The sequence below is a fragment of the Narcine bancroftii genome, chromosome 1 (genome assembly GCF_036971445.1).
Source record: "Narcine bancroftii isolate sNarBan1 chromosome 1, sNarBan1.hap1, whole genome shotgun sequence".
Lineage (NCBI taxonomy): Eukaryota > Metazoa > Chordata > Chondrichthyes > Torpediniformes > Narcinidae > Narcine > Narcine bancroftii.
Genome location: NC_091469.1, coordinates 246997776 through 247016001, shown reverse-complemented (window position 1 = coordinate 247016001; position 18226 = coordinate 246997776). Strand labels below are relative to the sequence as shown.

At 44.3% G+C, this 18226-nt stretch overlaps 1 protein-coding gene across 6 annotated transcripts in view; it reads right to left on the bottom strand.

Annotated features, from left to right (window-relative positions):
• Nucleotides 1-18226, bottom strand: part of LOC138740896 (dynein axonemal assembly factor 1-like) — a 297316-nt gene that overhangs the window by 179009 nt on the left and 100081 nt on the right. The gene's annotated exons all lie outside the window — the stretch shown is intronic.

Here is an 18226-nt window from a genome sequence, read left to right as displayed (position 1 = left end):
AAAATTAGGTCACAGTTTAAAATTACCTAGACAATCTGCTTTGGAATTATTACTCATGAAAGAAAAAACAAATAAGTTTATTTCTAAAATGTTTAAGTTATTACAAAATAAAATGTCTCAGTCAAATGTTCATAAATAAGATTAAAATGGAAATCTGACTTAAACAAGATAGATGAAAATGTTTGGAGAAATTTATGTAAGGATAGTATGACTAAGGTTATAAATGTAAGATATAATATACAATATAATTTTCTACATCAACTATATTTAAGCCCTCAAAAATTAAAGAAATTTAATTTAATTTCCTCAGATCTGTGTTTTAGATGTGGTGAAGAAATAGGCACATTTTTTCATTTGATTTGGACCTATTAAGACTTTTTGGATACAAGTTAAATTATTTTTGGAAAAAGTATTAAAAGTGAGTCTTCTGCTTGATCCAATGTTGTTTTTATTCGGGGACATTAAGTCGATTGCTTTAGGATTAAGATTCTACGCTGAATTTGAATTGAATTTCTATGCTGTTTCTAAAAAATGTTTGGCCATCACCTGGAAATCTGACTTAGTTTTAGGAATGCAAAGATGGCATACTGAAATGAAATCCTGCATTCCTGTTGAAAGGTTAACATTTAATTTATATGATTAATTTATATTAATTTATTTGATAAATACAATATTTTTGTAAAAGTTTGGAGCCGATACTTAAAAATTCTTTGTTTGGTGTCTCAGTTTTCACAGCTAAACAATTGAATGTTTTTTAAATGATGGACTCCTTCCTTCTTTCTTAGTGAGTAGGAGAAGGAGGAGGATGGTTGTTAGTGGAAAGAGAGAGGGAGGTTGGGGGGTTGTTTATTTAATTATATACTCTATATGAATATATTATAATTGATGTTATACGACTTAAAAATTATAAATAAGGTATTTTTAAAAAACAGTGAAAGTGCTAAGGAGTTTGCAGGTATGGCCAACTTCTATCACCAGTTCATACCTGCAGCGGCATGCCCACTCTTTCCCCTCATGGCAGGGCCCAATAAAAACTTACAATGGACCCGAGGCCACCAAGGCCTTCTAGGCCACTAAAAATGCCCTTGTCAGCGCAGCCTTCCTCGCGTACCCCAGGACAGATCGCCCTCATGACAGACGCCTCCAGCATAACGGTCGGGGGTGTACTTGTGCAGCTCGTTGATGGACATTGGCAACCACTGGCCTTTTTCAGTAAACACCAAGCCATCAGAGTTCAAGTACAGTGCCTTTGAACGAGAACTGTTAGCTTTATACCTGGCGATTCGGCACTTTCGATACTTCCCAGAGGGCAGGAAGTTCAGAATTTATATGGACCACAAGCCCTTTACATTCGCCTTCCATAAGGTGTCCTTCCTGTGGTCAGCCAGGCAACAGCGGCATCTGTTCCACATCTCTGAATTTACTATGGACATTGAGCATATAGCTGGTAAATCCAACGTAGTGGCTGACACCCTATCCCAGCCAGCTACCTCAACAATGCATGATCCTAACCCTAGCATCAACTATAAGGCCCTGGCAGAGGCACAACAAATGAACCCTGACATACCGGCATACAGGATAACGCTCACCGGCTTACACCTGGAGGACGTTCAGATCACCCAGGAAATCGTATGCTGCTCTGCAACACCTCCATAGATAAACCTCACCCTGTTGTTCCACTTCATTGAGGAGGTGAGTGTTTGACTTGGTCCATAACTTGGCTCACCCTGCCATAAAGACCACTTTTAAGATAGTGGCGAGCAGGTACGTCTGGCACAGCCTTCGCAAAGAGGTCGCGCTATTACCAGTTGTCCAAAATTCAGACCCACACCAAGGTACCCCCCACAGACATTTGAGACCGCATGTCGCCAGTTCAGCCACATGCATATCGGCATTGTGGGGCCCCTACCTATGTCCAGAGGTACACGTTACCTCCTCACAGTTGTCAACCAGGTGACCAGATGGCCTGAGGTGGTCTCCCTCTCAGAAGCTTCCACAGAGGCATGAACACGGGCTCAACTCAACACTGAGTAGCATGTTTTGGGATCGCTGAACAGCTCACTTCAGACATGGGGGCCCAATTCACTTCAAGTCTGTGGACCGCCTTAGCCCACGCCCTGGGAACCCAACTCCACAACACAGCATATCACCTGTAGGCCAACGGGTTGGTGGAGAGGTTCCATAGACACCTCAAGGCAGCTTCAATGGGAAGGCTGACAGGACCTAACTGGCCCGATGAGCTTCCCAAGGAGGACCGCGAGGCATCTTCTGCTAAGTTGTTCTACAGTGCACCCCTGACTATAAAAGATGAATTTGTAACAACCCCTGAGGACTTAGGGGAGTTCCCAGTGATCGTATTTACCCGGCTTCGTGAGCTCCTAAGCACCCTGACCCCCACCAAGCCCAGAACCCATACCCAGCCCCAAACGTACATCCCCAAGGAGTTGGCCGATTGTAAATATGTCTTTGTTCAGCACAGGGCCCAACACCACCTCTCCAGAGACTTTATGAACGGCTATACAGTCTTATAAGAAACAACAGCTCCACCTGTGTCTGGACATTAGTGACAAAGAGGAGACTTTTACCATTGACCAGTTGAAACCGGACTACTTAGACTCTGACCAGCCCATCACACATCTGGCCCCACAGCGCAGGGCTCGGCCTCCTAAGAACTCTGCCCTGATCGCTGGGTCTGGGGGGGGGGGGAGGGGGGGGTCGTGTACCGGCAAAACCTCACACGGGCTGAGACACCTATTTCCATAGGCCGCCTGTGGAACAGTGAAACTGGCCAACCACCGCTGGCGTATCTCAGGGGACACAATCAAGGCTCAGAATCAGGAACCAACCAATCGATGCCAGCCCACTCAAGCCATGCCTCAGTGGTGATGTGCCCAAGCTCACTATAAAAGGCAGAGTTGCCCCTAAATAAACTCAGTGTTGAATACACTCTACCAGTGTGCGCATCTTACTTCCACGTGTCTTGAGCTGCAGTCCAGAAGCTATAACCTTGAGCTATAACCTGGCTGTAGCAGTAGCAATCCTGCTACATTTTAAAAAAACTTTCAAATGTGAAAAGAAAGGAACTATTAAAGAAAAAGTTTCATTTAAACATAATTTCGATGTATAGGACTGAAAAATTGATTATTAGAACAAAGCAAAGATATTATGAGTTAGGACAAAATCTGAACAATCTTCTAGAATGATTAATGTTGTTAGGAAAAGTTCAAAGATGATTATTTATAATCCTAAAGCAATTAATGATGCATTTAAAGTTTTTTATTCTGATTTATATAGATCAGAGCTTACTGGAGATGAAGGTAAAATTGATAAATTTCTATCTCAGGTAAATGTATCTAGCTTGATCTATCAAGATCAGAAAAATTTGGATTCTCCTTTTACAATAAGAGAAATTAATGAAGTGCTTAGTTCATTAAAGAATTGTAAATCTCCAGGGGAAGATGGTTTTCCATCTAAATTTTATAAGAAATTTAAGGATCTTTTAATACCTCCATTTATGGAGGTGCTAAAGCAGAAGACGGAATCCCATTCTTTACCAGATTCTTTTTCAAAAGCAATAATTACAGTTATACCAAAAATAAAGACTTGTTAAATCCTACATCTTATTGAATGTAGATTATGAAATTGTTAGCAAATAGATTATCTCATTTTTTTCCTGATTTAATTCATATGGATCAAACAGGATTTATTAGAAAACGGTATTCTGCGGACAATATTGCAAGATTAATTAGATTAATTAATTTAATGCAGAAAAGAGGTGATCATAGTGTAGCAGTAACTTTGGATTCAGTAAAGGCAAAGTAATGGAGAAGTTTGGTATTGATTCTACATTTATAAACTAGGTTAAGGCTTATATAAAAATCCTTTGGCAAAAGTTATTACTAATGGCCAAATTTCTGCTTCTTTTCATTGACTAAGTCAATTCGGCAAGGTTGTCCTTTCTCCCCGGCTTTATTTACTTTAGCAATTGAACCTTTAGCTGAATTTATTAGACAAGGTTCTAAGATTAAAAGAATCAGGAAGAATAGAAAATTAATTTATTTGCTGATGATGTTTTGATTTACTTAACTAATCCTAAAAATTATTTATCACAATTATAGATTGGATTGAAAGAATACGGCAAGTCTCTGGTTATAAAGTTAATTGGGAGAAAAGTGAGATTATGCCCTCAGCTGTGGGTGATTATATAGATTGTAAAATAGTCACAAAATTTAGGTGGCCAGACATAGATATTAAATATTTAAGTACTAGAATTGATAATGATTTGAAAAATGTATATAAATTGAATTATTTACCTTTTCTTAATAGAATTGTTGCAATTTTTTTAAACATGGAATAATTTGCCTATTACTTTAATTGGTAGTGTAAATTGTGTTAAAATGAATGTTTTCCCTAGAATTCAATATTTTTTTTCAATCAATTCCTATTCCAATTCCTTCAATTTTTTTAAGGATTAAATACGGCGGTTGGGCAATTTTTATGGATAAATAAAATGCCAAATGGTTTCTTTATAAAAATTGACTTAGAAGTATGAGTTAGAGGGTTTACATCTTCCTCATTTTAAGAATTATTATAAAGCAGCTCAATTGAGATTTATAAATGTATTGTTTAATTTAGATAATATTCCAGCTTGGGTATCTATTGAATTTAATGCAATAGGGGAAATTAATACCCAGGAATTTATCTATAAATGGAATTCTAAACTGTTATTTGGAAGTAGGGAATCATTTATTTTGAAACATTTGATTGAGTTGTGGAATAATGTTGATAATGAAATTGGTATGAAAGGTTTAATATCTAGGAAAATGCCTCTATGTCCTTTTTCAATGGATCACCAATTCTTCAGGATTTGGAGAAGGAAGGGTATTAAGAGGATTGAAGATTATTTTGAGGATAGGAGACTTACAACATTTGAAAGAATGAGGGAAAAATTCAATCTACCTGGTAATACTTTATTTTGTTATTATCAAGTTAAAGCTTTTTATCTGGCAAAATGGTCCTTCTTAGATGTTACCTAATCAAAGTGAATTAGAATTACTGATTTGTAACACTTCTGTAAATTGGGGTGCATAAATCAAGAATAAGATGGGAAATAGATTTAAATACACAAATAAGTGACGAGGATTGGATGAATTTGTGCAATAATAATATGACTAAACATAAATGTAAGATATAAGTTAGTTCAATATAATTTCTTACACTGTGATTCTGGGAGAATATTCTCGGCGACACTAGGTATTATTCTATTTAGTAGAATCCTAGCGAAGATTTTGCCTGAAATGGAGAGCAACGTGATTGCCCTGTAGTTTGAGCAGTCTGATTTTTCGCCTTTGTTTTTGTACAGGGTGATGATGGTGGCATCACGAAGATCCTGAGGCAGTTTACCTTGGTCCCAACAAAGCTTGAAAAACTCATGCAGTTTGGCATGCAGAGTTTTGCCGCCAGCCTTCCAGACTTCTGGGGGGATTCCATCCATACCTGCTGCTTTGCCACTTTTCAGTTGTTCGATTGCCTTATATGTCTCATCCAGGGTGGGAACCTCATCCAGCTCTAGCCTTAGGGGCTGTTGAGGGAGCTGGAGCAGGGCGGAATCTTGGACTGAGCGGTTGGCACTGAAAAGAGATTGGAAGTGTTCTGACCATCGGTTGAGGATGGAGATCTTGTCGCTGAGGAGGACTTTGCCGTCTGAGCTGCGCAGCGGGCTTTGGACTTGGGGTGAGGGGCCGTACACAGCCTTTAGAGCCTCGTAGAAACCCCTGAAGTCGCCAATGTCCGCGCTGAGCTGTGTTCGTTTGGCGAGGCTAGTCCACCACTCATTTTGGATCTCCCGGAGTTTGCGCTGAAGATGGCTGCATGCGCGACGGAAGGCTTGTTTCTTCTCTGGAAAGGACGGCTTTGTAAGGTGAGCCTGGTGGGCAGCTCGCTTCTTTGCCAGCAGCTCCTGGATTTCCTGGCTGTTTTCGTCAAACAAGCGGCTTGACGCTTTGGCGCAAACAGAGGAACCACTGACATGGTCTTTGCCCTCAGACAGCTCCAAGAAAAGTGCAGAGAACAAAACAAAGGACTCTACATCACCTTTGTTGACCTCACCAAAGCCTTCGACACCGTGAGCAGGAAAGGGCTTTGGCAAATACTAGAGCGCATCGGATGTCCCCCAAAGTTCCTCAACATGATTATCCAACTGCACGAAAACCAACAAGGTCGGGTCAGATACAGCAATGAGCTCTCTGAACCCTTCTCCATTAACAATGGCGTGAAGCAAGGCTGTGTTCTCGCACCAACCCTCTTTTCAATCTTCTTCAGCATGATGCTGAACCAAGCCATGAAAGACCCCAAAAATGAAGACGCTGTTTACATCCGGTACCGCACGGATGGCAGTCTCTTCAATCTGAGGCGCCTGCAAGCTCACACCAAGACACAAGAGAAACTTGTCCGTGAACTACTCTTTGCAGATGATGCCGCTTTAGTTGCCCATTCAGAGCCAGCTCTTCAGCGCTTGACGTCCTGCTTTGCGGAAACTGCCAAAATGTTTGGCCTGGAAGTCAGCCTGAAGAAAACTGAGGTCCTCCATCAGCCAACTCCCCACCATGACTACCAGCCCCCCCACATCTCCATCGGGCACACAAAACTCAAAACGGTCAACCAGTTTACCTATCTCGGCTGCACCATTTCATCAGATGCAAGGATCGACAATGAGATAGACAACAGACTCGCCAAGGCAAATAGCGCCTTTGGAAGACTACACAAAAGAGTCTGGAAAAACAACCAACTGAAAAACCTCACAAAGATAAGCGTATACAGAGCCGTTGTCATACCCACACTCCTGTTCGGCTCCGAATCATGGGTCCTCTACCGGCACCACCTACGGCTCCTAGAACGCTTCCACCAGCGTTGTCTCCGCTCCATCCTCAACATCCATTGGAGCGCTTACACCCCTAACGTCGAAGTACTCGAGATGGCAGAGGTCGACAGCATCGAGTCCACGCTGCTGAAGATCCAGCTGCGCTGGATGGGTCACGTCTCCAGAATGGAGGACCATCGCCTTCCCAAGATCGTATTATATGGCGAGCTCTCCACTGGCCACCGTGACAGAGGTGCACCAAAGAAAAGGTACAAGGACTGCCTAAAGAAATCTCTTGGTGCCTGCCACATTGACCACCGCCAGTGGGCTGATAACGCCTCAAACCGTGCATCTTGGCGCCTCACAGTTTGGTGGGCAGCAACCTCCTTTGAAGAAGACCGCAGAGCCCACCTCACTGACAAAAGGCAAAGGAGGAAAAACCCAACACCCAACCCCAACCAACCAATTTTCCCTTGCAACCGATGCAATCGTGTCTGCCTGTCCCGCATCGGACTTGTCAGCCACAAACGAGCCTGCAGCTGACGTGGACTTTTTACCCCCTCCATAAATCTTCGTCCGCGAAGCCAAGCCAAAGAAGATAATATCTTACATCAATTATATTTGACTCCACAAAAAATAAATAGATCAAATCCTGCTGTATTCGATTTATGTTTTAGATGTAGATCTGACATTGGAACCTTTTTTCATTCAACTTGGCAATGTCCTAAAGTTAGACAATTTTGGTTAGGGATAGGTAATTTTTTGGTATGAATTACTGCAGTCAAATTCCCACAGGACCATATGTTATTTTTGAGTAATATTAAGGCTATAAGACTAAAATTAAATATTCATCAAATTGAATTTGTGTTAATTCCTTTAGAAGTTTCTAGGAAATGTATAGCAATATCATGGAAGTCAGAAATAGATTTAGGTATGGAAAGATGAAATGCAGAACTTCATAGTTCATGATAAATATCATGTTTTCTGGAAAATATGGAGCCCAGAGTTACAAAATTTTGGTTTGCATATATGATTGATTCTCTGAAGACCTTGGTAACCTTCAATACACTTTATTGTATAAATGTTTTATTTTCTTGTCATTCTCTGGTTTTTCTTTCTTTTTTTCTTTTCCTTTATGGGTGAGGGGGATGGGAAGGTGGGTTGGGGTGGGATGGGATGATATAACATATTACTTTTTAAATAATTTAGAATTGAACGTAATATATTATTGTGGTTTAAAAATTTATAAAGTATTTTTTTAAAAACTCCGACATCTCCCCTGAACTTTCCTCCACTCACCTTCCTTTGGTATTAGCTCCTGTTGAACCAGGATAAGGGTGATAGCTGTCTAACCTGTCTATGCCTCTCATAGTCACATCTATCAAGTTAAGTCACATCTATCAAGTCACCTCTCATCCTTCTTCATTCCAAACAGAAGAGCCCTAGCTCTGCTAACCTTTCCTCACAAGAGATGTTCTCCAATCCAGACAACATCCTAGTAAATCTCCTCTGCATCCTCTCCAAAGCTTCCACATCCTTTCTGCAATAAGGCAACCAGGACTGAACACCTGTTTTATTGAGCTGGCTTTTACAACCTGCACGGAAACCTTGAGAGATTTATGGTTTTGGACCCCAAAGCCCCTCTGTCCTTCCGCACTGTTAAGAATCCTGCCATTAAACATGTATCCCAAGTTCAAACTTGCAAAATGCATCACTTTACAATTATCTGGATTGAACTTCGTCTGCCTCTTCTCTGCCCAATTCTGCTGTAACCTACAACACCCTTTACATTAGTCACAACACCTCCAAGCTTCATGTTATCAGCAAACCTACTGAGCCATCCTTACACTTATATGTCTTGGTCATTTATAAAAATCACAAAGAGCAGAGGCCCCAGAACACATCCCTGTGGAACTCCACTAGTCACTGACCTCCAGACAGAATATGTTCCATTATGACCCTCTGCTTTCTGCAGACAAGCCATTCTGAATCCATTTAGAGCTCTTGAAAAGCATGAAATTAAATAAGTCACCAAGACCAGACGATATTTACCCATGGCTATTGTGGGAAGTGAGGGGCGAGACTGTTGAGCCATTGGCAATGATCTTCACATTGTCACTCAGGTCAGCAGAAATACCAGAGGATTGGAGGGTTACAAATGTTGTTCCCTTGTTCAAGAAAGGGAGTAGAGATAATTCAGGAAATTATAGAACAGTGAGTCTTACTAAAATGGTGCTCAAGCTGTTGGAGAAGATCCTGAGAGAGGCATAATCTGATTAGGGGTAGTCATCATGGCTTTGTCAAGGACAGATCATGCCTCATGAGCCTGATTCAATGCTTTGAGGATGTAATAAACCACAATGATAAAAGTAAACTAGAGTGGTGGATGTAGTGTACTTCGATTTCAATAAGGCATTTAATAAAGTTCTCCATGGTAGTCTCATTCAGAAAGCAGGGAGCCATGGAATACATGGAGGCCTTGCTTTGTGGATAGAGAGTTGGCATGCCAGAGAAGGCAGAATGGTTGTAAATGGTTCATGTTCTGTATAGTGGTGAGTGACCAGTGATGTTCTGCAACAATCTGTTCTGGCGACCAGTCCTCTTTGTGATTTTTATATACTAGATCTGGATGCAGTGGGTCCAATGCACAAAAATGCTGGACAATCTCAGGTAGGTCATGCAGCATCGAGAGGAAGAAAAGGGTAATCAACGTTTCTCCCTTGAGTACCTCATCAGGTCTTGGAAGAACAGCCAGAGCCAGGTTGTCTGTTTTGATCCTTTTTTCAAGGCTTTTAACCTCTCTGCAAAGTACTCGCACAGAGGTCATTGAAAGGTTCTTGTTTACCGAAAACAACAGATTGACCAAAAGATGAACTCCTATTGTTTGCTGGAGAAGGTCAGGGGTTTTGCAAGTGCTGCTGGTAGTTTTGAATCTCAGATAGAGAGACAGAAGGGAGTCTGGACTGTGTGACACAGAAAGCTTTAACAAGCCAGGAGAAGCAGATGGCTGGAAGTGCTATCTGTCTCATATTTCTCTTGGATAAGAGGAACAGAAAGAGGTTATTATCTGGAGAAACCATCAGCAAGACATTGAGGTGACTAATGGTGGAACCGCAATTGTGGAAATCCCGGAACCACACATCTCTCTCTCTGCAAACTGACAAGAACCTTCCTGAGCGGTAGCTATTTACCTTTTGAGCACCAAAGCCTGGTGAACTTTATACATATTAAATTCTGGGCACAGTATAAGAATTTCCTGCAATCAGTGAATTTGGAAGAATGAGAGGTGAGTTTGAACTATCAACCAAAGTACTTTTCTTAAATTTACATATACTTTGGCTTGGCTTCGCGGACGAAGGTTATGGAGGGGTAATGTCCACGTCAGCTGCAGGCTTGTTTGTGGCTGACAAGTCCGATGCAGGACAGGCAGACACAATTGCAGCGGTTGCAAGGGAAAATTGGTTGGTTGGGATTGGGTGTTGGGTTTTTCCTCCTTTGTCTTTTGTCAGTAAGGTGGGCTCTGCTGTCTTCTTCCAAGGAGGTTGCTGCCCGCCGAACTATGAGGCGCCAAGATGCACGGTTGGAGGCGATATCAGCCCACTGGCGGTGGTCAATGTGGCAGGCACCAAGAGATTTCTTTAGGCAGTCCTTGTACCTTTTCTTTGGTGCACCTCTGTCACGGTGGCCAGTGGAGAGCTCGCCATATAATACGATCTTGGGAAGGCGATGGTCCTCCATTCTGGAGACGTGACCCATCCAGCGCAGCTGGATCTTCAGCAGCGTGGACTCGATGCTGTCGACCTCTGCCATCTCGAGTACTTCGATGTTGGTGATGAAGTCGCTCCAATGAATGCTGAGGATGGAGCGGAGAGAACGCTGGTGGAAGCGTTCTAGGAGTCGAAAAAGTGTGTGGGTATGAAATGGCTCTGTATACGCTAATCTTTGTGAGGTTTTTCAGTTGGTTGTTTTTCCAGACTCTTTTGTGTAGTCTTCCAAAGGCGCTATTTGCCTTGGCGAGTCTGTTGTCTATCTCGTTGTCGATCCTTGCATCCGATGAAATGGTGCAGCTGAGATAGGTAAACTGGTTGACCGTTTTGAGTTTTGTGTGCCCGATGGAGATGTGGGGGGGCTGGTAGTCATGGTGGGGAGCTGGCTGATGGAGGACCTCAGATTTCTTCAGGCTGACTTCCAGGCCAAACATTTTGGCAGTTTCCGCAAAAGAGGACGTAAAGCGCTGAAGAGCTGGCTCTAAATGGGCAACTAAAGCAGCATCGTCTGCAAAGAGTAGTTCACGGACAAGTTGCTCTTGTGTCTTGGTGTGAGCTTGCAGGTGCCACAGATTGAAGAGACTGCCATCCGTGCGGTACTGGATGTAAACAGCGTCTTCATTGTTGAGGTCTTTCATGGCTTGTTTCAGCATCATGATGAAGAAGATTGAAAAGAGGGTTGATGCAAAAACGCAGCCTTGCTTCACGCCATTGTTAATGGAGAAGGGTTCAAAGAGCTCATTGCTGTATCTGACCCGACCTTGTTGGTTTTCGTGCAGTTGCATAACTACATTGAGGAAGTTTGGGGGGCATCCAAGGCGCTCTAGTATTTGCCAAAGCCCTTTCCTGGTCACGGTGTCGAAGGCTTTGGTGAGGTCAACAAAGGTGATGTAGAGTCCTTTGTTTTGTTCTCTGCACTTTTCTTGGAGCTGTCTGAGGGCAAAGAACATGTCAGTAGTTCCTCTGTTTGCGCAAAAGCCGCACTGTGATTCTGGGAGAACATTTTCGGCAACACTAGGTATTATTCTATTTAGCTGAATCCTAGCGAAGATTTTGCCTGCAATGGAGAGCAGAGTGATTCCCCTGTAGTTTGAGCAGTCTGATTTCTCGCCTTTGTTTTTCTACAGGGTGATGATGATGGCATCACGAAGGTCCTGAGGCAGCTTTCCTTGGTCCCAGCAGGGCTTGAAATTTGGCATGCAGAGTTTTGCCGCCAGTCTTCCAGACCTCTGGGGGGGATTCCATCCATACCTGCTGCTTTGCCACTTTTCAGTTGTTCAATTGCCTTATATGTCTCTTCCCGGGTGAGGACCTCATCCAGCTCTAGCCTTAAGGGCTGTTGAGGGAGCTGGAGCAGGGCGGATTCTTGGACTGAGCGGTTGGCACTGAAAAGAGATTGGAAGTGTTCTGACCATCGGTTGAGGATGGAGATCTTGTCGCTGAGGAGGACTTTGCCGTCTGAGCTGCGCAGCGGGCTTTGGACTTGTGGTGAGGGGGTGTACACAGCCTTTAGAGCCTCATAAAAAACCCTGAAGTCGCCAATGTCCGCGCTGAGCTGGGTTCGTTTGGTGAGGCTAGTCCACCACTCATTTTGGATCTCCCGGAGTTTGCGCTGAAGATGGCTGCATGCGCGATGGAAGGCTTGTTTCTTCTCTGGCCAGTACGGCTTTGTAAGGTGAGCCTGGTGGGCAGCTCAGTTCTTTGCCAGCAGCTCCTGGATTTCCTGGTTGTTTTCATCAAGCCAGTCCTTGTTTTTCCTGGAGGAGAAGCCCAGTACCTCTTCAGTAGATTGCAGTATGGCAGTCTTCAGCTGATCCCAGAGGGTTTCAGGGGACGAGTCCGTGAGGCGGATTGCATCCTTGAGCTTTGCTTGGAGGTTTGCCTGGAAGTTTCCTCTCACTTCGTCTGACTGCAAGTTTCCAACATTGAATCTCTTTCTGGGGGCTTTACTGTTCCTGGACTTTGGCTTGAAGTGAAGGTTGATCTTGCAGCGAACTAGCCGGTGGCCAATGTAGCATTCCACACTGGGCATGACCCTGGTGTGGAGCACATCTCGTTTGTCTCTTTCTCGCACCAGGACGTAGTCCAGGAGGTGCCAGTGTTTGGATCGGGGATGCATCCAGGTAGTCTTCAGGCTGTCTCTCTGCTGGAAAAGGGTGTTAGTAATGACAAGCCGCTGTTCTGCGCAGAGTTCCAACAGGAGGCACCCGTTGTCATTTCACTTGCTGACACCATGCTTGCCAAGGATTCCTGGCCAGGTTTCTGAGTCTTTGCCGACGCGAGAGTTGAAGTCGCCAAGGATGACAACCTTGTCGGCTGTAGGGGTGCGTTGGATGAGGTTGCGCAGATCAGTGTAGAAATTGTCCTTTTCTGCTGGTTCCGCCTGGAGGGTTGGAGCATAGACACTGATGAGGGTGATGCGACGCTTGATTTGAAGGGGGAGTCGCATGGACATGATCCGGTCCGAGTGGCCTGTCGGGAGGTTTTCGAGTTTGGAGGCAATGGAGTTCTTGACCATGAAGCCTACACCAGATAGGCATCATTCATCCATAGGCTTGCCAGACCAGTAGAGTGTGTAGCCCGCGCTGCGTTCTTGGAGGCTGCCTACATCTGCAAGGCGGACTTTGCTGAGAGCGGCTATGTCGATGTCAAGTCTGAGGAGTTCATGTGCGATGAGGGCAGACCGACGTTCAGATCGGTGGCTGTCAGCCTTGTCTAGCATGGTTCTGATGTTTCAGCATGCTAGCTTAAGTTTGTGAGCATCTTTTGAGGGGTAGGACGTGGAGGGGGAGGACGTGGAGGGGGCGGATGTGGAAGGGGAGGACATGGACGTCCTCGGGCCTGCGCAAAGGAGCTTTTAGGTGGATTGCAGTGTGCGTAGTACTGGCCCCACCCTTAACACACATGGTTCATGTGCCGTGGCCAAGCAAGCTAGGATGTGGCTCGAGGTCCTTGGGTCGTAGGTTTTATATCAGAGTGGCCTTCTCCTATGCAGGTTTCTTACCCGGGCTGGAGGGGCCTGCCTCCCCTCCTAGGTCGGACCATACCTGGTCGCAATCCAACCTGTTGGCCTCCGCCTGCTTCTCGGGGCCTCCACCTGCTTCACTCTGCCGAGGCCGGGGCCACCGCCTCCCCCCTCGCTTCTGCCCGGACCGGGGCCTCCACCTGCCTCACTCTACCGAGGCCGGGGCCACCGCCTCCCCCTCGCTTTTGCCCGAATCGGGGCCGCTGTCGCCTACCTTCTGCTCGGACTGGGGCCGGGGTCGCCGCCACCTACCCTTTGCCTGGACCGGAGCCGGGGCCGCCACTGCCTTCCCTGTGCCCGGACCGGGGCTGCCGCCTCTTTCTTTCTGCCTGGACCGGAGCCTCCGGCTGCTTCGCTCTGCCGAAGCCGGGGCCACCGCCTCCCCCTCGCTTCTGCCCAGACCGGGGCCTCTGCCTGCCTCACTCTACCAAGGCCGGGGCCACCGCCCCCCCCTTGCTTTTGCCCGGATCGGGGTCGCCGCCGCCTACCCTCTGCCCGGACCGGGGCACTATAGCACAGAAAAATTTACACATACATTACATACACATGCACTTAGAATTAGAAGGGGGGGTTAAGTTGAGTTAGTTATTAGTAAGTTTGATTCTGTTTTCATGTTTAAAGATGATTAAAAACAACTTTTGTTTAAGTAACTACTTGTCATGGTGAATATCTATTGCTACTGGGTTTTGGGGTCCTTTGGGCTCATAACAGGATATACAAGTATACATCATAAATATTTCATAAATCAAATTATTGAGTACAGGAGTTGGGATGTTATGGTAAATTCTACAAGATGCTTGAGAAGCCAAATTTGGAGTATTGTGTGCATTTTTGGTCATCTAACTGCAGGAAAGATATCAGTTAGATAGAAAGAGTGCAGAAAAGATTTACTACGATGTTGAACGGACTTCAGGAACTGAGTTAAAGGGAAAGGTTAAACAGGTTAGGACTTTATTTCCTGGAGCGAAGCAGAATGAGGGGAAATTTGATAGAGGTTTACAAAATTATGAGGGGTATAGACAGAGTAAATACAAGTAGGGATTTTCCACTGAGGGTAAGTGAGATACAAACCAGAGGACATGTATTCAGAGCGAAAGGGGAAAAATTTATGGGGAAGGAGAGGGGGAACCTTTTCACACAGGGTGTGCAACCATCTGCCAGCTGAAGTGGTGAATGCGGACTCAATTTTAACATTTAAAAAAAATTTGGACAGGTACATGGATGGGAGGGATATGGAGGTCTATAGACTGGGTTGAGCTCAGTGGGTCTAGGCAAAATAATAGTTTGGCAGAGACTAGAAGGGCCTGTTTCTGCACTGTAATGTTCTATAGTTCTATGGAGAGTGGAAAGGGCATGGGGAGGCGTGCAGGTTAACAGATAAGAGGTCACAGGTGAATAATAGGTGGGAGGGTAGAAGAGAAAAATACTGAGAACTAGTAGGGGAAAGGGTAGCTCTCTGAATGGAGAAGGAAGAGAGGAAGAGGTAAACATAGAAGATAGGAGCAGGAGTAGGTCATTCGACCCTTCGAGCTTGCTCCGCCATTCAACGAGATCATGGCTGATCTTAAAGTTCAGTACCCCGTCCCCGCCTTCTCTCCGTAACCTTTAATACCCTTTTTCTGAAGAAATATATCTAATTCCCTCTTAAACAGATTTAATGAACCTGCCTCTACTGCCCTCTGTGGCAATGAATTCCACAGATTCACCACCCTCTGGGTATAGAAATTCCTCCTCATCTCGGTCCTAAATGGTTTGCCTCTTATCCTCAAACCATGGCTCCGGGTTCTGGATTTTCCCATCATTGGAAACATCCCATCTGCATCCATTCTGTCCAGTCCTGCAGAATTTTATATGTCTCTATGAGATCCCCTCTCAATCTTCTAAACTCCAGTGAGTACAATCCCAATTTGCGCAATCTTTCCTCATAAGTCATTCCTGCCATTCCAGGTATCAGCCTGGTGAATCGCCTCTGCACTCCCTCCAATGCAAGAACATCCTTCCTTAGATAAGGTGACCAAAACTGCACACAATACTCCAGGTGTGGTCTCACCAAGGCCCTGTACAGCTGCAGTAAGGTATCCTTGTTCCTATACTCAAACCCTCTTGATTTGCCTTTTTAACCGCCTGCTGTACCTGCATGCTCACCTTCAGAGACTGGTGTACAAGTACCCCTAGGTCTCTCTGCACTTCCCCATCTCTTAATCTATTGCCATTCAAATAGTAATCTGCCCTCCGGTTTGTATTACCAAAGTGGATAACCTCATATTTATCCATATTGTAGTGCATTTGCCATGTATCTGCCCAGTCCCCCAATTTATCCAAATCACACTGGAGCTTCCTGACCCCCTCTTCCGTGTACACAACCCCTCCTAGCTTAGTGTCATCTGCAAATTTGGAGATATTACATCCAATCCCCTCATCCAGATCATTAATGTAAATTGTGAACAGCTGGGGTCCCAGTACAGATCCCTGTGGTACCCCACTGGTCACCGCCTGCCACTCAGAAAACGAGCCATTTATCCCATCTCTCTGTCTTCTACCTGCCAGCCAGTTCTCAATCCACATCAATACTTTGCCCCCAATCCCATGAGCCTTGATTTTGTAAGTCAGTCGTTTATGCGGGACCTTATCGAAGGCCTTTTGGAAGTCCAGGTACACCACATCCACTGGCTCTCCCCCATCTATTTTACCTGTCACCATCTCAAAGAATTCCAATAGATTTTTCAAGCACGATTTACCTTTTGTAAATCCATGTTGACTCTCTCCGATCCCTTCTCTGCTAGTTATATGCTCCGCTATTACATCCTTAATAATGGATTCCATCATTTTGCCCACTACTGATGTAAGGCTCACCGGCCTATAATTCCCCGCTTTTTCTCTAACCCCCTTTTTAAATAGTGGGGTAACATTAGCTACCCTCCAATCCATGGGTACTGATCCTGAGTCTATCGAGTTCTGGAAAATAATTCTTAAAGCATCTGCTATCTGAATGGCCACTTCCTTAAGTACCCTAGAATGTAGATTATAGGGCCCTTGGGATTTATCTGCCTTCAGTACCATCAATTTCCCCAAGACCATGTCCTTAGAGATACTGATTTCTTTCAGTTCCTCCCTTGCATTAGTCTCTATGTTTCCCAACATCCTTGGGAGGTTATTTGTATCCTCTCTTGTAAAAACAGAACTAAAGTAAGAATTTAATTGGTCTGCCATTTCCTTATTCCCCATTCCGACTGCAAAGGACCTACTCTGGATTTCACCAATCTTTTCCTCTTGACATATTTATAAAAGCTTTTGCAGTTGGTTTTTATATTTACCGCAAGCTTACTTTCGTAATTTATTTTTGCTCTCTTGATTAATCCCTTTGTCCTCCTTTGGTGCATTTTGAACTGCTCCCTGTCTTCGGTTGTGGTACTTTTTTTGGCCATTTGATATGCTCTCTCTTTGGACCTAATGCTGTCTCTAATTTCCCTTGTTATTCACGGTTGAGTCACCTTTTTTGGTTTATTTTTATGCCAAACCGGTATAAACGATTTTTGCAATTTCTCCATTAGATCTGTGAATGCTTTCCATTGTCTATCCACAGTCAACTCCCCCATAAACTCCACCCAATCAATCTTACTCAACTCCTGTCTCATACCATCATAATTCCCTTTATTTAAATTCAGGGAAAGCAAGAAGCCAGGGGAAGTGATTTAATGGAAATTAAGAGAAGTTGATGTGTGAAGAGTACCCACATGGAATATTAGGTGTTGCGCCTCCTGGAGGAAGCACGTGGATGTGAAATAGCGGGTGCAGTGGATACTACTGGGAGTGGAGAGTATGCCTTATGAGGATAGGTTGTGATCTTGTCTTTTCTCCTTGGAGAGACAGAGGATGAGGGGTGACATGATAGAGGTGTATAAGATCATATCAATGGACAGAGGCATTTTTCCAAGGCTGAAATGGTTAACACAAGTAGACAGAGATATAAGGTGCTTGTTTGGGAGTAAGTACAGGGGGGGATAGAGAGGGGTGTGTGCATGGAATGTTCTGCTGGCAAGTGGTGGAGAGAGGTACAATACCATCTTTTAAGAGACTATTAGACAATTTTATGGAACTGAGAAAAATGGAGGGTATGCAGTTGGGAAATTCTGAGCAACTGTTAGAGTAGATTATTAGGTCAGCACCACACAGTGGTGTTGCAGATTTCTATGTTTGAAGTTTGCACATAGCACAAAGATTGTACAGCAAGGAAGGCTTGTAGTGTACAGATTGTAGTGTACAGCAAGGAAGGCTTTCAAAGTTTGCAGTGGGATCTGGATCCACTGGAAAAAATGGGCTGCAAAATAGCAGATGGAATTTAATGCGGACAAATGTGAGGTGTTGCATTTTGAGAGGACTAATCAAGATTGGACATAGACGGTAAAAGGCAGGACATTGAGGAGTGCAGCATAAAAATTCCCTGAAAGTAGTGTCACAGGTGGATAGGTTGTAAAGGGTGCTTTTGACACATTGGCCTTCATAAATCAAAGTATAGGGGTTTGGATGCAACAGTGAAGTTGCACAAAATATTAATGAGGCCAAATTTGGAGAATT